The sequence below is a fragment of the Aethina tumida genome, chromosome 6 (assembly GCF_024364675.1).
Source record: "Aethina tumida isolate Nest 87 chromosome 6, icAetTumi1.1, whole genome shotgun sequence".
NCBI classification, from domain to species: Eukaryota; Metazoa; Arthropoda; class Insecta; order Coleoptera; family Nitidulidae; genus Aethina; species Aethina tumida.
Window position 1 is genome coordinate 13,213,353 of NC_065440.1, and position 25,478 is coordinate 13,238,830.

Below are 25,478 nucleotides of genomic sequence, written 5' to 3' on the forward strand. Positions count from 1 at the left end.
ATAAACATCAGGATTGTCACTAAACATTAATAAAAACATTGGTTTTATGTCTGGCCCACGTTTGATTGGTTCTTTCGACATTCCAGCCCAACATTTTTCACTCTTCTAATTTAAAATTTAACGATTCGACGCTTCAGATTCGTTATTATTCTCTCAGCTGCGATTCACAATAAGTATTTATGTGTAGACTCCACTCAACCTTAATCAATTTTCCCGCCGTTTCGTTGCCAATTGTTAATACCAACACAAAACGTTCCATAAATGGCGGACAACTAAATGCGCCGCATAAAATAAATAGGTTAATGTTATTCAATAGGTCAATAAATATGGTAACTGAAGCAACACATTAGAAAACTTATATTTATGGTTTAGTTTATCAACTTAACATTTTTACCAGTTGATGCTTCAGGTTTATTATTACCTTTTCATCTGCTATACATGAATATTAATAATTATTTACATGTAGATTCAAATTCTACTCAACCTTTTTCAATTTGTTATTATTTAATAACCGAATTATCTAATGACTGAATTACCTAATGACCAAATAACCTAATGACGAATTTACCTAATGACCGAATTAGCTAATGACAAATTTCCCATTGACCAAATTACCCAATAACTAAATTATCTAGTGACCAAACAACCAAATTATATAAAGAGTGAATTATCTAATAACCAAATTATCTAATGATCAAATTGCCTAATGACCAAATTAGTTAATGACCAAATTACCTCGTGACCAAAGTACCTAATAACCGAATTACCTAATTATCTTATGATCAAGTTATATAGTGACTTAACGACAAAATTACTTACCTAACGAGCAAATTACCTAATGACCAATTATTTAATGAACAAATTATCTAATGACTGACTTAGCTAATAACCAAATTACCGAATTATCTAGTGACTAAATGACCAAATTATATAATTATATCTAATCACCAATTACTTAATGACCAAATTATCTAATGGCCGACTTAGCTAATGACCAAATTGCTTAGCTAAATACCAAATTACCTAATCGAATTACTTAATGACTAAATTACCTAACGGCCGAATCACTCTGTACTTTGTGCGCATTCACCATTTTTATAATAGTAATAAGAATTAATTTCTTTATTGTATATATACAATGTGACAAATAGCTCATGTAAAGCATCTACATTTATATATTATTTATATAGGATTATATTTTTGAATATTTAATACATCACCACAATTTTATTTTTGACATTTGATGCTTCAGGTTCATCTTTTTAGGTGCTATACATGAGTATTAATAACTATTTACATGTGGATTCAAATTCTGCTCAATATTTTTCAATTTGTTATTACCTAATAACAGATTTATCTAATGACTGAATTACCTAATGACCGAATAACCTAATGACCAATTTACCTAAGGATCAAATCAACGAATGACCGAATTACTTAATGACCAAATATCCTATTGACCAAATTACTCAATAACCAAATTATCTAGTGACCAAGCGACCAAATTATATAAAGAGGGAATTACCTAATAAGCAAATTACTTAATGACCGAATTATCTAATGATTAAATTGCCTAATGACCGAATTAGTTCATGACTAAATTACCTCGTGACTAAAGTACCTAATAACCGTATTACCTAATTACCTTGTGATCAAGTTATATAATGACTTAACGAAAAAAATTACTTGATGACTAATTACTTAATGAACAAATTATCTAATGACTGACTTAGCTAATAACCAAATTACTGAACTACCTAGTAACTAAATGACCAAATTATATAATTATATCTAATCACCAATTACTTAATGACTAAATTACTTAACGGCCGAATTAGCTAATCAAATATACTAATGACCAATTTTCCTAACAACCGAATTACTTAGTGACTAAATACCAAATTATATAATGACCGAATTACCTAATGACAGAAATATCTTGTGACCGGATTACCTAATGATCAAATTACTTAATGACCGAATTACGTATTGACCAATCTACATAATAATAGAATTACTAACGACCATTTGGTTGGTAATTTTACCAACTAAACGAATTACTTAATGATCAAATTATCTAATGGCTGACTTAGCTAATAACCAAATTACCGAATTACCTATTGACTAAATGACCAAATTATATAATTATATCTCATCACCAATTACTTAATAACCAATTTATCTAATGACCGACTTAGCTAATGACCAAATTTCGTAACAACCGAATTACCTAATTATCAAATTACTTAGTGACTAAATACCAAAGTATATAATGACTGAATTACCTAATTACCGAAATATCTTGTGACCGAATTACCTAATGACCAAATTACTTAATGACCGAATTACGTAATGACCAAACTATATAATAATAGAGAGACTCTGCGACCAAATACCAAATAAACGAATTACTTAATGAACGAATTAACTTATGATCAAATTACCAAATGTCTACATGACGAAAAATAATTTAATTTAATTTAATTAATTAATAGTTACAAATAATTTAAGAATTTGGAGAAACTACATCATTAGTGACGTTTTAAGAATTTTATTAGTTTTATTAATGTTGCTAGTGTAATAAATACTTTAAAATTGACTGAATTTATTGGAAATTTGAAATGGGCATGCGTTTTTTATGGAGGTGCGTACCGGGTGACGAACACAAAACGAATGACAATTGAAATTTTCGACGGTTTTACAAAATGCAAACGCTCCTGTATTTTTTAAATACGGTCGTGTAGTTAAATTTTACACGGTCTGTCGATCGGCACAATGAATTAAATAAAATCCCCGTCTATCGAAAATACAAATTAACGAATTCCGCTCGATAAAATGTTTATAAGTGTAATACGCATATTCGTCCGTTTCAAAGGCTTTTTGAAAAAGTGCCATCGAATTATTAATTCACTCTCGCATTTATTTTAATTAATTCTCCCCCTGCCAGTCTCTAAAATCGATTGTTTACGGCGGTATCGACGGTCGAACGTTGAGTTTTTCCATTAAAAAAATTGGCAAATATCCATAGAGCAAATCTAGTATGAAATCGGGCCCATAATCGATACATTAGCGCGGTGATCCTATTAAAAACTTGTCACTATCAGACGTCATATTTCGCGTCCCACACTGCCATTAAAACCCTAAAAAATTAAGCCGCCGTCCATAACGGTCGCTTTTATCGGAAATTTATTTTGCATTTTCGGCCCGAAATCGATACCGACACGCGGGTCCGGGATGGAAAAAACACACGCCGGACATAAACGTTTACGACACAATCCACAGTTAATTTTTACGGGGGGGCCTCGTTTGAATTTGCCGCCTCCACAACGAGGTTTTTATAATATTCAATTATCGGCCTCGAACTAATCCCCTAGTAACCTAAACCTAACCTTATTAAATTTAATCAAATTGGAACGTGCCTAGAACGAATTGCTTCTTGTTTCGCCATCCCCGCCTTAGGTGGGGCCAAAACAGGGGATTATTTTCAATAATGCGGCAGTTTATTAGCGGGTGTATCTTTGTGACAGGCATTTGACGGTGTGGCAATGAGTAATATGACTCCGACCCCGCGGAAGATTGCCATATTGCGGGGATTAAATCAAATATTAATGGGGAGCAGCTGTTTATACCCGGTTTATGTCTAGATTAAACTTTATGACCCGGTAATCTATTATTGCCCCGGTTGATGTATGTCGGCTACATTGTTTATAAATCAAGAATGCACTCGTACATTTACGCCCTCCGCTTTGACAAATCGCCCATTGCGAGATATAAGATCCGAAAATCGTACGTAACTGTTACCATGTTTCATTGTGATGTACTTTTGTTCCATTATGTTATTTACGGGACAGGAAATTAATAACGTATATATATTAAAAAAGTTTAATCCAACATTGTGACATAAATCAACTGTGTGGATGTACATACTCATGATTACCACTCATATTTTACAAAATTTACTAATATTTTAAAGGATAATCGTAAGTGAATACATATACTTTAGTAAGGAGGTACACGTGGCTATTTTTAGAATTTATTTAAATCAATGTTACCAAAATTACTAGATTTTTTGAAGATGACAAAAAGAGGAGTACAATATTAATATTTCAGAAAATAGTTTCTTAACAATTCCCTTGTTCTACTTAAAGCCTCGTGAGTACCACTCATACATTACAAAATACTGAAGGTAATTAAAAAATGGTAGAAAATGCACCAAAAAATAAAAAAGTTGTGAAAATACCATACCAGAATTATTAGATATTGTCATTAGATATATACTCATAAGTACCACTCATACATTACAAAATACAGTAGATAATTATGGTAGAAAATGCACCAGAAAAGTAAAAATATATATAATCTAAAAATATGATAAACATCAGAATTGTTAGTTATTATTATTAGATGTACACTCATGAATATCACTCATACATTACAAAATACAGCAGGTAATTAAAAGATTGTAGAAAATGCACCAGAATATTAAAAATATATATGTATTCTGAAAATATGATAAGTATCAGAATTATTATATATCATTTTTATTAAATGTGAACTCATAAGTACCACTCATAGATTACAAAATACAGCAGATAATAAAAGGACGGTAGGAAATGCACTAGAAAATTAAAAATATGATAAACTCCAGAATTGTTAGACATTATTATTAGATGTACACTCATGAATATCACTAATACATTACAGAATGCAACAGGTATTTAAAAGATGGTAGAAAATGTACTAGAAAATTAAAAATGTATATAATCTAAAAATATGATAAACATAAGAATTGTTAGTTATTATTATTAGAAGTACACTCATGAATATCACTCATACATTACAAAATACAGCAGGTAATTAAAAATAAGGTAAATAAACATCAGAATTGTTAAACATTATTATTTTTGTACACTCATGAATGTCACTCATACATTACAAAATACAGGATGGTAAAAAATGCACCACAATATTAAAAATATATATGTATTCTGAAAATATGATAAGTACCAGAATTATTAGATATCATTGTTTTTAGATGTAAACTCATAAGTACCACTCATAGATTACAAAAGACAACAGATAATTAAAGGACGGTAGGAAATGCACTAGAAAATTAAAAATATGATAAACGCCAGAATTGTTAGACATTATTATCATATGTACACTCATGAATATCACTCATACATTACAGAATGCAGCAGGTATTTAAAAGATAGTAGAAAATGTACTAGAAAATTAAAAATATATAATCTGAAAATATGATATACATCAGAATGATCAGATATCATTTTTATTAGATATAAACTCATGAGTGCCACTCATACATTAAAAATATAGCTGACAATTAAAGGACGGTAGGAAATGCACTAGAAAATTAAAATAATATATAATCTAAAAATATGATAAACATCAGAATTGTTAGACATTATTATTTTTGTACACTCATGAATGTCACTCATACATTACAAAATACAGGAAGTATTTAAAAGATGGTAGAAAATGCACCAGAAAATTAAAAATATATATATTCTGAAAATACATCAGAATGATCAGATATCATTTATTAGATTTAAACTCATGAGTGTAATGTATGAGTGGTACTACTCATACAGTACAAAATATAGCTGACAATTAAAAGACGATGGGAAATGCATTAGAGAATTAAAAAAAATATATAATCTAAAAATATGATAAACACCAGAATTGTTAGATATTATTATTAGATGTACACTCATGAATATTACTCATACATTACAGAATACAGCAGGTAATTAAAATGATGATGATAAAACATACTCTAAAAATGTATATTATGAAAGTATGATAAACCCCAGAATTGTTAAATATAATTGTGATTCGACGTACACTTATGAGTAGCACTCATACGTTACAAATTAAAGCATGCAATTAGAAGACGTTAGAAAATGTGGTAGTTTAATGAAACCCATTTCAGTCGACAGGTTTTTTTTTAGCCAGCCTCGCCAGTATTTATTAAAGAACCGCACAATCAGCAATTGCAAAACACAGAAACTCTTTGTGCTGCAATTGCGGCCTCCCAGTCACCGATTCGTCGACGATCCGTCCCTTTACAATGCAACAACGGCCGCCAGACGGAATCTTTATTAAAATTCTTAGCAAAACAACCTTGGAATATAATAAAAATATCTCGGCTTCGGTTTTCTTTTGTAAACCGAACGGCAACTTTCAGTTATTTGTATAAAAGATCTTTATTAAAAAATAAAAATAAATCGGCCGCCGATTTTACAGTCGCATTGTTCGAATTGTGAACGTTAAACGGCATAAAAGGTGCACACACACACACACAGACACGCGCTCACGGCAGCAATTTATAAATCACAACGGAGCGAAAAAATGCAATACTCCGAACACAAATCGCCGAACGATAAATCCGAAACGCCTCGCTCAAATCCGTTTCCACTTTTTAACTCGAACGCCTTAATGGTACAGTTGGTAGACATGTTGGAAATGAGATTAGGAATAGTTTGACAGTCGAGTCGGTAAAGTAGATGTTTGTTTTACCCGAACGTACGCTTCATAAGTTTCGGAGGGAACAATTATGAGCAACATATTAGAATAATCCACGTCTGAGAATTGCATTTTGTAAATTTATTATGGATATTCATTTGGTATGTGTTTATGCATCTGTCCCGGACTAAATAATATAGTGTGAGCGGGCAAAGACGGATGGTTTGAGACGTAAGTGTGCACACACTTAAAAGTTTCAGAACTGTCTTATTTTTTTTATACAGAAATGATTACAAAATTTCAGAACTGTATTAATTTTATACAGAAATGCTTAGAAAGCTTCAAAACTGTCTTAATTTTATTAAAAAATGCTTAGAAAGCTTCAGAACTGTCTTAATTTAATACAGAAATGTTTAGAAAATTTCAGAACTGTCTTAATTTTTATACAAAATTGCTTAAGAAGTTTCAGAACTCTCTTAATTTTATACAGAAATGCTTAGAAAGCTTCAGAACTGTCTTAATTTAATACAGAAATGTTTAGAAAATTTCAGAACTGTCTTAATTTGTATACAAAATTGCTTAAGAAGTTTCAGAACTCTCTTAATTTTATACAGAAATGCTTAACAAGTTTCAGAACTGTCTTAATTTTATACAAAAATGTTTAGAAAGTTTCAGAACTGTCTTAATTTTATACAGCAATGCTTAGAAAACTTCAAAACTGTCTTAATTTTATTAAAAAATGCTTAGAAAGCTTCAGAACTGTTTTACTTTAATACAGAAATGTTTAGAAAATTTCAGAACTGTCTTAATTTTTATACAAAATTGCTTAAGAAGTTTCAGAACTCTCTTAATTTTATACAGAAATGCTTAGAAAGTTTCAGAACTGTCTTAATTTTATACAAAAATGCTTAGAAAGTTTCAAAACTGTCTTATTTTTTTATGCAGAAATGATTAGAAAATATAGTAGTTTAATGAAACCCATTTCAGTCGACAGTCGAAATGTTTAGAAAGTTTCAGAATTGTCTTATTTTTTTATACAGAAATGATTAGAAAGCTTCAGAACTGTCTTAATTTAATACAGAAATGTTTAGAAAATTTAAAAACTGTCTTAATTTTTATACAAAATTGCTTAAGAAGTTTCAAAACTGTCCTATTTTTTTATGCAGAAATGATTAAAAAGTTTCAGAATTGTCTTATTTTTTTATACAGAAATGATTAGAAAGCTTCAGAACTGTCTTAATTTAATACAGAAATGTTTAGAAAATTTCAGAACTGTCTTAATTTTTATACAAAATTGCTTAAAAAGTTTCAGAACTCTCTTAATTTTATACAAAAATGCTTAGAAAGTTTCAAAACTGTCTTTTATGCAGAGATGATTAGAAAATATAGTAGTTTAATGAAACCCATTCCAGTCGACAGTTGAAATGTTTAGAAAGTTTCAGAATTGTCTTATTTTTTTATACAGAAATGATTAGAAAGCTTCAGAACTGTCTTAATTTAATACAGAAATGTTTAGAAAATTTCAGAAGTGTCTTAATTTTTATACAAAATTGCTTAAGAAGTTTCAAAACTGTCTTATTTTTTATGCAGAAATGATAAGAAAGTTTCAGAACTGTCTTAATTTTATACAGAAATATTTAGAAAGTTTCAGAATTGTCTTATTTTTTTATGCAGAGATGATTAGAAAGTTTCAGAACTGTCTTAATTTTATACAGAAATATTTAGAAAGTTTCAGAACTGTCTTATTTTTTAATACAGAAATGTTTAGAAAATTTCAGAACTGCTTTAATTTTATCAGAAATATTTAGAAAGTTTCATAACTGTCTTATTTTTTTATGCAGAAATGATTAGAAAATATAGTAATTTAATGAAACCCATTTCAGTCGACAGCCGAACGATAAGTCCGAAACGCCTCGCTCAAATCCGTTTCCACTTTTTAACTCGAACGCCTTAATGGTACAGTTGGTAGACATGTTGGTAATGAGATTAGGAATAGTTTGACACACGAGTCGGTAAAGTAGATGTTTGTTTTACCCGAACGTACGCTGCTTCATAAGTTTCGGGAGGACAAATATGAGCAACATATTAGAATAATTCACGTCTGCGAATTGCATTTTGTAAATTTATGATGGATATTCGTTTCGTATGTGTTTGTGCATCTGTCCCGGACTAAATAATGTAGCGCGAGCGGGCAAAGACGGATGGTCGGAGACGTAAGTGTGCACACATCCACTCCCATCGGGAACTTGATGGAGCGGCCCGCGAATTTTGCCATCCTAAGTGCTTTATTTGTTATGTTGACATGACGGAAATGCAAACACGTACCGGTTTTTTTCCCCGTCCCGTATGTTCCCGTCACAAATTTATGCATGACGAAGACCGAATCGGGTGGTGTGGTGTTGGATTAAAGTTTTAAATTTCAATTAACCGGACGTCTTTCCCAGTCGGAGCACTAGCTGTTGATTGTGGCCGTAAAACAGATATGGGCACAGTGAAACAAACTTGGTCCCGTTCATATCCTTAGTTTTTAATTAACCCAGGACCTTTGGAGGGAAATTTCACCTCACTCAGAAAAGCCCGAGCTTTAGAGCCTCGCCCTTAAGTTTCTGCACGCTGATGGATGGCTTTAATAGTGAAGACTGCGGAGCCACGACGGAGGATGTTGTGTTTATAACACCTTCTATATTGCGAGCGGGCGATAATGAAATCCTCCGTTATTTAGGTGCCAGTTTCCAAAATGTAAATCTGTTGGCATTAATTCCGACGAGGAACTGTGTCTCTCATATCGTAAGGCGGCATCCGCCGTTCGTCGTCCCTCTCGCAAAGGACATATTTGTCTTTAATTACGACACTCGGCTCAACATCCACAATAGTTTACAATGTTACGTTCGCAACATTTTTACAAAGGACTTAACGATGTCGCTTCCTTCGCGGCGCTTTTAATCCTGAATAATGACGGCTGAATGTGTCGCGAATGCGATGTAATAATATCAAAAACTACGACAACACTTTTACCACTTATTTTCTCTCTTATTTAAAGACGTCAAGATTTTACACCACTCAATCTTTGCACCGGATTCTCGGCTTTTAGTTACCGCTCTTTCAAGACAGGATGATGACTTTTTATCCGTCCCAAAATTATTATTTTTTGTTAATTTCTTTGACTTCTGAATTAAATGTTGATATGAATTATTGTGATTAGGAACACACTCATCACATCATATTAATTAAACAATATTACTATTTTTTGTTTTTATCGATTTTTCCACTGAAATCTATTTTGTTCTTAGATAGTTTCAGTTTAATTTTATACAGATTTGCTTAATAAGTTGTAAAATTGTCTTAATTTTTATACAAAATTGCTTAAGAAGTTTTAGAACTGTCTTATTTTTAACAAAAATACTTAGAGTGCTTAGAAAGTTTCAGGACTGTCTTAATTTTTATATAAAGAAGTTAAGAAGTTTTAGAACTGTCATAATTTTATACAGAAACGCTTAGAAACTTTTAAGACAGCCTTAATTTTATACAGAAATGTCTATAAAGTTTCAAAACCGTCTTAATTTTATACTGAAATGATTAGAAAGTTTCAAAATTGTTTTAATTTTATAAAAAAGTGTTTAGAAAGCTTCAGAACTGTCTTAATTTTATACAGAAATGCTTAGAAAGTTTCAGAACTGTCTTTTTTATGCAGAAATGATTAGAAAGTTTCAGGACTGTCTTAATTTTATACAGAAATGCCTATAAAGTTTCAAAACTGTCTTATTTTTTATACAGAAATGATTAGAAAGTTTCAGAACTGTCTTAATTTTATATAGAAATGCTTAGAAAACTTCAAAACTGTTTATTTTTTATACATAAATGATTAGAAAGCTTCAGAACTGTCTTAATTTAATACAGAAATATTTAGAAAATTTCAGAACTGTCTTAATTTAATACAGAAATGTTTAAAAAATTTCAGAACTGTCTTAATTTAATACAGAAATGTTTAGAAAGTTTCAGAACTGTCTTAATTTTTTAAAGAAATGCTTCGAAAGTTTTAAAACTGTCTTAACTTTATTAAAAAAATGCTTCAAAACTGTCTTAATTTTGTGTGTACAAAAATTTGAAGTTTTAGAACTGTCTTAATTGTATACACAAATGCTTAGAAAGTTTCAGTTGTCTCAATTTTATACAGAAATACTTAGAAAGTTTCAGAACTGTCTTAATTTTTTTTATACAGAAATGATTAAAAAGTTTCAGGACTGTCTTAAATTTATACGGAAACACTTAGAAAGCTTCAAAACTGTCTTAATTTTATTAAAAAAATGGTTAGAAAGCTTCAGAGCTGTCTTAATTTTATATAAAAATACTTAGAAAGTTTCTGAACTGTCTTAATTGTATACACAAATGCTTAGAAAGTTTCAGAATGGTTTTATTCTATACAGAAATGCTTAAATAATTTCAGAACTGTTTTAATTTTTTTATACAGAAATGATTAGAAAGTTTCAAAACTGTCTTAATTTTATACTAAAATGCTTAGAAGGTTTCAAAATTGTCTTAATTTTATAAAGAAGTGCTTAGAAAGCTTCAAAACTGTCTTAATTGTATACACAAATGCTTAGAAAGTTTTAGAATGATTTTATTTAATACAGAAATGATTATAAAACTTCAGAAATTTTATATCGAATTGCTTAAGAAGTTTTAAAATTGTCTTAATTTGTATACAAAATTGCTCAAGAAATTTAAAAACTTAAACTAGTTGTCATAATTTATAATTTACAAATTTCTTTACTTTAATAGTATATAAATAATATAAATTTTATACACAATTGTCTTAATTTATTCCCAATTATTTTGTTCAACCAGTCTGTATTAAGTTAAAACTGTTTTATAACTGCAGATTTTTTTACAATTAAATTAGTTGTAAAACTAATATATGTTATTTTACGCAGTTACTTTATACTTTATAATATTTATTAAATAACGTTACAACAAATATAATTTTGGGCACTTTTTATTTAACACCTTTTTAATTCATATCACTATTTAAATTGATTATGATTTCAGTTAATTCAATTGAATTATATTTTTAAAAATTATCTAAAATTATGATAAACCTCTGATATTGATATAAATTTGTGTGATTAGGTATATACTCATAAATATCACTCATAGATTACAAATTTTATACAGATATATAATTTCATGGAATATTAATAAAAACTGCTTCAAAAACCATTTAATTTTAAATCAATTTTTATTCTACCTTAGTTAATTATTATTTTAGTTAATTTTATTGACTTATATTAAGAAATCTGTGATTAGTTGTACTCATAAGGACGCCTCATACATTATAAATTTTGCTAAAATGAATGGAATGGGTTATTTATAACACCCACTGCCAAATATAAGTTCTTTTAGTCAGTTATGTTATTAACTATATACTCATGAATTCAGTCATACATTACAAACTTTATGGGGTGTCCGTTTTTAATCTTGAATAATGACGCCTGAATGCGAAGTAATAATACAAAAACCCTCGACAACACTTATTTTATCTTATTTAAAGACGTCAAGATTTTAGAGTGCTTAATCTTACCTCCAGATTCTCCCTCCTCCAGTCACTACTCCTTAAGAAAAGATGATGACTTCGCTCCTCTTTTCCCTTCACCCAAGGATAATGCCCTGAAACAATTCCAGCCCTTTAAAACATTTACAATTCCCATCCGTAAACACGGAACCTATTTCCATGTGTTCCGTTCATAATGTTAATATTTGCACGAAAGTATGTGCAAAATATAACGTCAAATAGTCACGAAGGTTTTATCTGGCTGAGTAATTTGTGTGTTTTAACGCAGTGCCACCGTTAATATTAAATTTTATCTGTACGTCTGTACACGTGGGCTTTTACTGTAAATAAATCCGAGTTAATTAGACTTTTGGCATGGCGGGCGGATGTCTGAAGGTCCCCCGAATTAGGTTTAAGTTTTGTCATTAGTTTAATTAAAGGGCGACGGACGGGGTTGTCTCGTGCAAATACATTTTTCGGCTTGTTTGTTTCTTTGCGGCGCCGCCCCCCCCCGCCCCAAAATATTGACCGTAACTCGCCCTCCGACAGCCTCGCTTCCCCGTTAATTACGAAGCAAACTTCTCACTCAAATTGGTCTCAATAAAAAATCTCTGTGTGTGTGTGTGTGGCGACCGACGACGGCAAAAACCAAAGTGCCCGAAGGTGTGACGGTGCACGTTTATTGCACCTAACGCGATTCCGTCGGAATTTCCACGAGGAAAACGCGCCACAATGGAAAACACAGGCAATCACCTATTTTACATTTTACGGTGCGGTCGCACGCGCGACCGACGAGGAAAAATTTATATGCAAATCTCCATCGGAATTAGTTTCCAGTCAAAACAGCCCAGAAAATAATAATAATAAAAAAAATATATATATATCTATGTGTAGCGAGCGGCGACGACGAAGAAAATCAAATTCGAAATCACCGCAAACCGAATTTTATTGCCGCGTTTCGGTTGGCAATTTTGTTTCGGCATTCGTAGACGAGTAATTGAAAATAATTCGACGGATTTTTTTACGCCGAGTAGTTTTTAATGAAATGCGTCACGTTTTTTTTTTTAGTATTTTCGAGTGCCACAACCATATTTTCGATGCGGAATAAAGTATTTCGATTTGTGCGTCTAGAATATTAATATTGATTTGAGGGAAGCTGAAAACTTTTAAAATTTACATTTTAAAACAGTTCTGTATATAATTAAGAGAGTTTCTGAAACTTTCTACTGACAATTAAGTCTGATTCGCTAAACAGTTTTATATAGAAGTGAAAATTTGAAAATTTTACATGAATTTGCTTAAGACTTTTCAAAACTGTCTTAACTGTATACCGAATTACTTAAAAAGATTCAGAACTGTTTTAATTTTATGTAGAAATGTTTAAAAAGTTAAAGAACTCTCTTAATTTTATACATAATTGCTTAGAAAGTTTCAAAACTTTCTTAATTTTATACAGAATAAGTTAAAATTTCAGAACATTCTTAATTCTATACCGAATTGCTTAAAAAGTTTTAAAACTGTTTTATTTTAATATTGAATTGCCTAGGAAGTTTCAGAACTTCATTAATTTAATAAAGAATTGCTTAGGAAGTTTTAGAACTGTCTTAGGAAGCTACATAAATGTCTTAATTTTATACAGAATTGGTTAGAATGTTTCAGAAGTATCTTATTTTAATACAGAATTGCTTAGGAAGTTTCAGAACTGTCTTAATTTTGTACCGAATTACTTAAAAAGTTACAGAACTGTCTTAAGTTTATACATAATTCCTTAGAAAGTTTCAGAACTTTTTTATTTTAATACACAATTGTTTAAGAAGTTTCAGATCTCTCTTAATTTTATACAGAATTACTTAAGAAGTTATAGAACTCTCTTAATTTTACACAGAATTGCTTAGAAAGTTTCAGAACTATTTTATTTTAATATAAAATTGTTTAGGAAGTTTCAGAACTGTCTTAATTTTGTAGATAATTGCTTAGGAAGTTTCAGAACTGTCTTAGTTTTATACAGAATTGCTTAGGAAATTTCAGAACTTCATTATTTTAATACAGAATTGCTTAGGAAGTTTTAGAACTGTCTTAGGAAGCTACATAAATGTCTTAATTTTATACAGAATTGGTTAGAATGTTTCAGAAGTATCTTATTTTAATACAGAATTGCTTAGGAAGTTTCAGAACTGTCTTAATTTTGTACCGAATTACTTAAAAAGTTACAGAACTGTCTTAAGTTTATACATAATTCCTTAGAAAGTTTCAGAACTTTTTTATTTTAATACACAATTGTTTAAGAAGTTTCAGATCTCTCTTAATTTTATACAGAATTACTTAAGAAGTTATAGAACTCTCTTAATTTTACACAGAATTGCTTAGAAAGTTTCAGAACTATTTTATTTTAATATAAAATTGTTTAGGAAGTTTCAGAACTGTCTTAATTTTGTAGATAATTGCTTAGGAAGTTTCAGAACTGTCTTAGTTTTATACAGAATTGCTTAGGAAATTTCAGAACTTCATTATTTTAATACAGAATTGCTTAGGAAGTTTTAGAACTGTCTTAGGAAGCTACATAAATGTCTTAATTTTATACAGAATTGGTTAGAATGTTTCAGAAGTATCTTATTTTAATACAGAATTGCTTAGGAAGTTTCAGAACTGTCTTAATTTTGTACCGAATTACTTAAAAAGTTACAGAACTGTCTTAAGTTTATACATAATTCCTTAGAAAGTTTCAGAACTTTTTTATTTTAATACACAATTGTTTAAGAAGTTTCAGATCTCTCTTAATTTTATACAGAATTACTTAAGAAGTTATAGAACTCTCTTAATTTTACACAGAATTGCTTAGAAAGTTTCAGAACTATTTTATTTTAATATAAAATTGTTTAGGAAGTTTCAGAACTGTCTTAATTTTGTAGATAATTGCTTAGGAAGTTTCAGAACTGTCTTAGTTTTATACAGAATTGCTTAGGAAATTTCAGAACTTCATTATTTTAATACAGAATTGCTTAGGAAGTTTTAGAACTGTCTTAGGAAGCTACATAAATGTCTTAATTTTATACAGAATTGGTTAGAATGTTTCAGAAGTATCTTATTTTAATACAGAATTGCTTAGGAAGTTTCAGAACTGTCTTAATTTTGTACCGAATTACTTAAAAAGTTACAGAACTGTCTTAAGTTTATACATAATTGCTTAGAAAGTTTCAGAACTTTTTTATTTTAATACACAATTGTTTAAGAAGTTTCAGATCTCTCTTAATTTTATACAGAATTACTTAAGAAGTTATAGAACTCTCTTAATTTTACACAGAATTGCTTAGAAAGTTTCAGAATTATTTTATTTTAATATAGAATTGTTTAAGAAGTTTCAGAACTGTCTTAATTTTATACAGAATTGCTTAGGAATTTTCGGAACTTTCTTAATTTTTTACATTTATATACTCACAGAATTATCTTAAGTTTATACAGAAGTTTCCGAACTTCCTTATTTTAATACAGAATTCCTTAGGATGTTTCAGAACTGTCTTAGGAAGCTATAGAGATGTCTTAATTTTATACAGAATTGCTTAGGATATTTCAAAACTGTCTTAATTTTGTACAGAATTACTTAGAAAGTTACAGAACTGTCTTAATTTTATACAGAATTGCTTGAAATGTTTCATAACATTTTTATTTTAATATACAATTGTTAAGAAAGTTTCAGAACTGTCTTAATTTTATACAGAATTACTTAGGAAGTTTAAGAACTTTCTTAATTTTTTTACATTTATATACTTACAGAATTGTCTTAAGTTTATACAGAAGTTTCAGAACTACCCTATTTTAATATAGAATTGGTTAGGAAGTTTCAGAACTTTATTATTTTAATACAGAATTGCTTAGGAAGTTTCAGAACTGTCTTAATTTAACAGGAAATTGCTTAAAAATTTCAGAACTGTTCTAATTATATGTAGAAATGCTTAGAAAATTACAGAACTCTCTTAATTTTATACAGAAATACTTAGGAAGTTTCAGAACTTTATTATTTTAATACAGAATTGCTTAGGAAGTTTCAGAACTGTCTTAGGAAGCTACAGAGATGTCTTAATTTTATACAGAATTGCTTAGAAATTTTCAGAAGTATCTTATTTTAATACAGAATTGCTTAGGATATTTCAAAACTGTCTTAATTTTGTACAGAATTACTTAGAAAGTTACAGAACTGTCTTAATTTTATACAGAATTGCTTGGAATGTTTCATAACATTTTTATTTTAATATACAATTGTTAAGAAAGTTTCAGAACTGTCTTATTTTAATACAGAATTAGTTAGGAAGTTTCAGAACTGTCTTATTTTTGTACAGAATTACTTAGGCAGCTACAGAAATGTTTGCAGCTTCCTAAATAATGTTTAAAAATTTCAGAACTGTTTCAATTTTACGAGTACATAGAAATTGTTATAAATGTACAGAACTGTCTTAATTTTGTACAGAACTGCTTAAAAAGTTTCAAAACTTTCTTAATTTTATATAGAATTGCTTAAAAAGTTTCAGAACTTTCTTAATTTTATATAGAATTGCTTAGGAAGTTTTGGAACATATTTTATTTTATCTTATTTCTTATTTTAATATTGAATTGTTTAGGAAATTTAAATTAATAAATTTAATTTAATTTTAAATAGAGATCCTTAAAAAGCTACAGAACTGTCTTAATATTATACAATTACTTTAATAATTTTACAGAGAATAGTTTATGAAGTTTTAAAACTCTATTAACTTAATACATCATAGCTGAGAATCATCTTACATTTATACAGAATTGTTTAGATAGCACAAAAACTGCTAATTATATGTTATACATCAAAGCTTGGGAAATTTTTTATCTCTCTTAATTTTATTCAGAATTCCAGTAAATTTCGGAACTGTCTTAATTTAAAACAGAATTGCTGTACGCAATTAAGAAAGTAGTGAAACACTCTAAGCAATGACGTATACAATTAAGGCGGTCTCAAAACTTCCTCCGTTGTTCTGTACACGACTAATTCTTTAAACAACTCCACACCCAATTAAGAAATACATTTGTGAAACATTATAAACAGTTCTGTACGTAATTAAGCCAGTTGTGAAACACCACATATCGCATTTGCTTTTGTTGCATTTCGATATGTAATTTATTTCTCGACATTCGCAGACGAATATCTCAAAATAACAGTCCCGAGTTTCTAAAGCAACGCACCATATATTTTTTTTATGTCATATTCACATTTCCTGCGGCGCAAGTATTTCGATTAATCCGCGTCGAAAGCTAATTTTAAAGAGAACTCTAAACAAATTGCCAGCAAGTTGCGGCGGAAATTCCGCATTCAAACGATCCAATTTCTGATATGACCGGATTTATTCGCCGAACCGGCTTTATTTTAAAAGCGACGAGATCGAGGCATGCACCACGAACTCGTGCACGGCCGCCGTAATTAAGGAGGAGCTAAAGTTTAATCACGTTAAAAGTTGTACCGTTAAGAAAAAAAAAAAAAAAGTTTCGCCGGCATTATCTTTTGTAGTGTTATCAAAATTTTGTCAAATGTCGTGTACAGATCTCGGCGGGGGGCGCGCCTCCTAATTCCCGGGTTTTTGCACAGATAAGCCCTAAGAGTGAGCCAGAGCCGCTAATTAATCTTTTAGGCGAAACTTGCCGGGGTGAATTTTCAAAGAGATATGAAAATTAATTTACGCGACTTGACGTCGACTTCTTTCGGACCCCCCTCGTATTGTTTTGTCTAATAATTACGTAATAGTTCTTTAACAAGCTAATCACGAATTTACACAATTTCACCGAGCCGTCCGACTAAAATTGATTTAAACTTAATTTAAAGTTGTTACGAGTATTCCCGAGTTGGTAAACACACACGCCCACACAAGTTTTCGACTCCGCCATATTATTTAAGAAGATACATAATTACATTTGCCGTTCAAATTAAGACGTAATTATTTTATGAGACTCGGAGTTTAAACATGTTATGAAGTATATGGCGGTGTGGCTTTAATCCCATCCTTAAATTAAATGTACCCCAAATGTATAGCTCACTATCGGGTAGTTTTACATATTTTATATGGAACTGCTTAGGAATTTTCAGAACTGTCTTAATTTTATACAGAAATACTTAGAAAGCTTCAAAACTGTCTTAATTTCATTAAAAAATGCTTAGAAAGCTTCAGAACTGTCTTAATTTAATACAGAAATGTTTAGAAAATTTCAGAACTGTCTTAATTTTTATACAAAATTCCTTAAGAAGTTTCAGAACTGTCTTAATTTTATACACAAATGCTTAGAAAGTTTCACAACTGTCTTAATTTTATACAGAAATGTTTAGAAAGTTTCAGAACTGTCTTATTTTTTATACAGAAATGATTAGAAAGTTTCAGAACTGTCTTAATTTTATACAGAAATGCTTAGAAAGCTTCAAAACTGTCTTAATTTTATTAAAAAATGCTTAGAAAGCTTCAGAACTGTCTTAATTTAATACAGAAATGTTTAGAAAATTTCAGAACTGTCTTAATTTTTATACAAAATTGCTTAAGAAGTTTCAGAACTGTCTTAATTTTATACACAAATGCTTAGAAAGTTTCACAACTATCTTAATTTTATACAGAAATGTTTAGAAAGTTTCAGAACTGTCTTATTTTTTTATACAGAAATGATTAGAAAATTTCAGAACTGTCTTAATTTTTATACAAAATTGCTTAAGAAGTTTCAGAACTGTATTAATTTCATACAGTAATGCATAGAATGTTTCAGAACTGTCTTATTTCTTTATACAGAAATGATTAGAAAGTTTCAGAACTGTCTTAATTTTATACAGAAATGCTTAGAAAGCTTCAAAACTGTCTTAATTTTATTAAAAAATGCTTAGAAAGCTTCAGAACTGTCTTAATTTAATACAGAAATGTTTAGAAAATTTCAGAACTGTCTTCATTTTTATACAAAATTGCTTAAGAAGTTTCAGAACTGTCTTAATTTTATACACAAATGCTTAAAAGCTTCACAACTGTCTTAATTTAATACAGAAATGTTTTGAAAATTTCAGAACTGTCTTAATTTTTATACAAAATTGCTTAAGAAGTTTCAGAACTGTCTTAATTTTATACAGAATTGCTTAGAAAGTTTCAGAACTGTCTTATTTTTTATACAGAAATTATTAGAAAGTTTTAGAACTGCCTTAATTTTCTATAGAACAGTTTTGGAAGTTTCAGAATTGATTTAGTTTTTTACAGAAGTTGCTTAGGAAGTCTTAATTTAACACAAAATTATTTTTGTGTCAATTTTATACAGAACTGCTTAAGAAGTTTAAGAATTGTCTTAATTTTATATAAAATTATTGAGAAAGTGTAAGAATTGTATTAATTTTAGACAGAATTGCTTAAGAAGTTTTGGAACTGTCTTAAACTTCCAGAATTGTTCAAAAAGTTTAGGAATTATTTTAATTTCATACAGAACTGCTTAGAATATTCAAGAATTGTTTAAGAACTATCTTAAATTTATACAGAATTATTTAGGAAGTGTAGAAATTTTGTTAATTTTATACAGAATTACTTAGGAAGTTTCGGAATTTTACATTAAATTGCTTAAGAAGTTCCAGAATTATTTAAAAACTTAAACAGATTTAATTTTATACAGAATTGCTTAGGAAGTTTAAGAATTGTCTTAATTTTATACAAAATTAATTGGGAAAGTTCAGAATTATCTTAAAATTATGTAGAATTGCTTAGGAAGTACCATAATTGCTTAAAAAGTTTAAGAACTCTTTTAATTTTATATAGAATTGTTTGGGAAGTTTAAGAATTGTGTTAATTTTATACAGAAATGATTAGGAAGTTTCACAACTGCCTTAATTTTACATTGAATTGCTTTAGAAATTCCAGAATTGTTGAAAAAGTTTAAGAACTTTTATAATTTTATACAGAACTGCTTAGGAAGTTTAAGAATTGTCTTAATTTTATACAAAATTAATTGGGAAAGTTCAGAATTATCTTAAATTTATGTAGAATTGCTTAGGAAGTACCATAATTGCTTAAAAAGTTTAAGAACTCTTTTAATTTTATATACAATTGTTTGGGAAGTTTAAGAATTGTGTTAATTTTATACAGAAATGATTAGGAAGTTTCACAACTGCCTTAATTTTACATTGAATTGCTTTAGAAATTCCAGAATTGTTGAAAATGTTTAAGAACTTTTATAATTTTATACAGAACTGCTTAGGAAGTTTAAGAATTTTCTTAAATTTATTTATGTTTGGGAAATTACAGAACTGTCTTAACTTTATATAGAATTGCTTAGTAAGTTTTGGAACTGTCTTAATTTTACATTGAATTACTTAAGAAGTTCCTGAATTGTTGATAAAGTTTAAGAACTTTTTTTAAATTTATACAGAATTGTTTGGGAAGTTTAAGAACCGTTTTAATTCTATATAGAATTACGTAAGATGTTTTAGGACTGTCATAATTTTATATAGAATTGAAGTTTCAGAACTGTTTTAATTTTATATTGAATTGCTTACGTAGTTCCAGAATTGTTGAAAAAGTTTCTAAAATCTCTTAATTTTATACAGAACTGTTTGGGAAGTTTAAGAATTAATTTTATGCAAAATTGTTTAAGAAATTGTAGTCTTAATTTTATACAGATTTGCTTAAGAAGTTTCAGAACTGTCTTAATTTAATATAGAATTGCTTAGGAAGTACCAGAACTGATTTAGATTTATATGGAATTGCTGAGAAAGTTTCAGAACTGTCTTGCTTTTATACAGAATTACTACTAATTAGAGTTTGACAGCTAACTTAAATTTATTAAGAATAGTTTTATTAATTTTACACATAATAGCTTAGGAAGTTTCAGAATTGAGTTAATATTTTACAAACTTGTTAGACAATTTTATAACTGTCTTAATTTGTTCAATCTTAAAAGAAATTGCTTAGGAAGTGAATGAATTATTTTAATTTTATAAAGAATTGTTTAGAAAATTTAATAACTGTTTTAATTTTATACAGAATTACTTGAGATGTTTTATATTGTATTATATATAATTTTTTAGAGTATAGTTTAGGAAGGTTCAGAACTCTTTTAGTTTTATATAGAATTTCTTAGAAAGTTTTACAAATGTCTCAATTATTATTAAGTCTCAAGTATTATTAAGTTTTATGAATCTCCTAGTTCAGACAAGTTATAAAGAGTACAGAGAGGCGTGACTTTAATCCCATCCCCGTCTTGCGTGTACCTCAATTCGTTTTCTGAAATTTATAGCTCAATATCGGATAGGAAAAACACAACTGAAATTTATGTTTCCAGATATGTGTGTCGCACTCGAGCAATAAAAATATTCGCGGCGAGATGCACGTGTCGGTTTTAAAGTACAGATCGAATTTATTTCACTTCGCATTTATCCCGAGACGATCCTGTTATTTCTGGACCTTTAATGTCAATGTTTGGGTTCTACTACATTACACATTTCAGGTGTTTGCACACTTATTTGATTCGTTTTGTGTTATCCTTTTGAGATGGATGGATGTAGGCGAAAACTCGCCGTAAATAATTAAGCAGCCATTCTAAAAATAATCTTTTGTAAGCGTCATTCGATTGTTTCCACGTTAAATCCGACGTCAGAAACTAATTAACTCTCGGTTAACGGAGGCCGGAGTGTGGGGGTACAAAGATCGACCGGCTTTATTTATCAGGCCGGGTCCGAGAGCCGGAAAAGAAAACGACATTTTTATCGGGCCTCCGGATCCCCGGAATAACGAATCCATAACGGCTTAATCAATCCCCGTCCAATCAACAGAAATCCAAATTGAATCTTGCCCTCCTGAACTGATTAACTGCACTCGGTACCTATTCAATTCGAAATAAATATCACAATTTACTTTTGGGGCACGGAAATATTCTCAATTCGTACAACGTGAGCGTATCGATTCGATATTATGATTTAACTGTCTCGTTTACATTCGGATTACGTCCGTTTGCCTTAAAGGAAAAGTGGCAATATCTGATAGGAGAGCGATAGAGGGAGAATATGAAGGCATAGTTTATTGATCACCTCAACTGTCATCATCATCAGCTTCTGATTAAGAAACTGTTTGATTTAAGATTTTAGTAAATCAAAGGGAGTGGAATATATTTTATTCTTTGCCTTTTCGATGTAAAATTAAATATATATTGTGCCATTAACTATTATTTTTATGAAATCTTTCAACATCTTGAATATCTTTGCCCAAGGTTTTATTTTCAGAAAATGTGTTAAAATGTTTTAATTAGATAACTTTCAACGAAACTCATCAACTTCAGAATAAGAAAATATAGTTTCTTCATCAACACAACTGTCATCATCATCTTCTGATTAAGAAGCTGGTGGATTAGAGATTTTAACAAATCCACTCCTCCTTTTAGAAGAGGGCTGTAGTTTTTTCTTTTTTTGTTCCTCTTCCATGTAAAATTAAATATACATTATACCACTAACAATTATTTTTATGAAATTTTCCTTCCATCTTAAATATCTTTGCCCAGGGAGATTTATATTCAGAAAATTTGCTAAAATGTTTTAATTTAGATAACTTTCAACGAAACTCATCAACCTCAGAATATGAAGATATCGTTTCTTCATCACCTCAACTGTCATCATCATCTTCCGATTAAGAAGCTGGTTGATTAGGGATTTTAACAAATCCCCTCCTCCTTTTAGAAGGAGGTTGTAGTTTCTTCTTTTTTGTTGCCCTTCCATGTAAAATTAAATATACATTATACCACTAACTATTATTTTTATGAAATCTTCCTCACATCTTAAATATCTTTGCACCGGGAGATTTATATTCAGAAAATGTTCTAAAATGTTTCAATTTAGATAACTTTCAACGAAACTCATCAACTTCAGATTAAGAAGATATAGTTTCTTCATCAACTCAACTGTCATCATCATATTCTGATTAAGAAGCTGGTGGATTAGAGATTTTAACAAATTCACTCCTCCTTTTAGAAGAGGGCTGTAGTTTCTTCTTTTTTTGTTCCTCTTCCATGTAAAATTAAATATACATTACACCACTAACTAATATTTTTGTGAAATCTTCCTTCCATCTTAAATATCTTTGCCCAGGGAGATTTATATTCAGAAAATGTGCTAAAATGTTTTAATTTAGATAACTTTCAACGAAACTCATCAACTTCAGAATAAGAAAATATAGTTTCTTCATCAACACAACTGTCATCATCGTCTTCTGATTAAGAAGCTGGTGGATTAGAGATTTTAACAAATCCACTCCTCCTTTTAGAAGAGGGCTGTAGTTACTTCTTTTTTTGTTCCTCTTCCATGTAAAATTAAATATACATTATACCACTAACAATTATTTTTATGAAATTTTCCTTCCATCTTAAATATCTTTGCCCAGGGAGATTTATATTCAGAAAATTTGCTAAAATGTTTTAATTTAGATAACTTTCAACGAAACTCATCAACCTCAGAATATGAAGATATCGTTTCTTCATCACCTCAACTGTCATCATCATCTTCCGATTAAGAAGCTGATGGATTAGAGATTTTAACAAACCCACTCCTCCTTTTAGAAGGAGGTTGTAGTTTCTTCTTTTTTGTTCCTCTTCCATATAAAATTAAATATACGTTATGCCACAAACTATTATTTTTATGAAATCTTCCTTCCATTTTAAATATTTTTGCCCAGGGAGATTTATATTCAGAAAATGTGCTAAAATGTTATAATTTAGATAACTTTCAACGAAACTCATCAACTTCAGAATATGAAGACATAATTTCTTCATCACTTCAATTGTCATCATCATCTTTAGATTAAAAAGTTGGTGGATTAGAGATTTTAACAAATCCACACGTTTTTTAAGAAGAGGGGTGCAGTTTCTTTTTTTTTTATTCCTCTTCCATGTAAAATTAAATAAACTTTATACCAATAACTATTATTTTTACGAAATCTTCCTTCTATCTTAAATATTTTTGCCCAGGGAGATTTATATTCAGAAAATGTGCTAAAATGTTTTAATTTAGATAACTTTCAACGAAACTCATTAACTTCAGAATAAGAAGACATAGTTTCTTCATCAACTCAACTGTCATCATCATCTTCTGATTAAGAAGCTGATGGATTAGAGATTTTAACAAACCCACTCCTCCTTTTAGAAGGAGGTTGTAGTTTCTTCTTTTTTGTTCCTCTTCCATATAAAATTAAATATACGTTATGCCACAAACTATTATTTTTATGAAATCTTCCTTCCATTTTAAACATATTTGCCCAGGGAGATTTATATTCAGAAAATGTGCTAAAATGTTTTAATTTAGATAACTTTCAACGAAACTCATCAACTTCAGAATAAGAAGACATAGTTTCTTCATCAACTCAACTGTCATCATCATCTTCTGATTAAGAAGCTGATGGATTAGAGATTTTAACAAACCCACTCCTCCTTTTAGAAGGAGGTTGTAGTTTCTTCTTTTTTGTTCCTCTTTCATATAAAATTAAATATACGTTATGCCACAAACTATTATTTTTATGAAATCTTCCTTCCATTTTAAATATTTTTGCCCAGGGAGATTTATATTCAGAAAATGTGCTAAAATGTTTTAATTTAGATAACTTTCAACGAAACTCATCAACTTCAGAATATGAAGATGTCGTTTCTTCATCACCTCAACTGTCATCATCATCTTCCGATTAAGAAGCTGGTGGATTAGAGATTTTAACAAATTCACTCCTCCTTTTAGAAGAGGGCTGTAGCTTATTCTTTTTTGTTCCTCTTCCATGTAAAATTAAGTATACATTATACTACTATTATTTTTAGGAAATCTTCCTTTCATCTTAAATATTTTTGCCCCAGAAAAAGGGGTAAAATGTTTTAATTTTGATAACTTTCAAAGAAACTCATCAACTTCAGAATATGAAGATGTCGTTTCTTCATCACCTCAACTGTCATCATCATCATCTTCTGATTAAGAAGCTGGTGGATTAGAGATTTTAACAAATCTACTCCTCCTTTTAGAAGAAGGCTGAAGTTTCTTCTTTTTTTGTTCCTCTTCTATGTAAAATTAAATATACACTATACCACTAACTATTATTTTTATGATATCTTATTTCCATCTTTGCCCAGGGAGATTTATATTTAGAAAATGTGCTAAAAAGTTTTAATTTAGATAACTTTCAACGAAACTCATCAACTTCACAATGAGAAGATATAGTTTTTTCATCAACTTAACTGGCTGGTGGATTAGAGATTTTAACTTCCACTCCTCCTTTTAGAAGAGGGCCGCAGCTTCTTCTTAGATAAGAATATGACATTTGATAAAGAATCTGGATGATTTGAGATTTTAACACTATTTCTTCTATCTTAAATATCTTCAGAATATAAATATATAATTTCTGTGATGAAGATCACACATCTGATTAATCAGAAGAAGATTATGGTAACTGAGTTGATG

General features: G+C 29.5%; 1 protein-coding gene across 4 annotated transcripts in view; it reads right to left on the reverse strand.

The window, feature by feature from the left end:
- Positions 1-25,478, reverse strand: part of LOC109605368 (TWiK family of potassium channels protein 7-like) — a 234,727-nt gene that overhangs the window by 90,895 nt on the left and 118,354 nt on the right. For all 4 annotated transcript variants that reach the window (XM_049968423.1, XM_049968424.1, XM_049968422.1 and 1 more), the window contains one exon: positions 12,065-12,150. The gene's annotated coding sequence lies outside the window, so the exon portion shown is untranslated. The remainder of the gene's footprint in view (positions 1-12,064; positions 12,151-25,478) is intronic.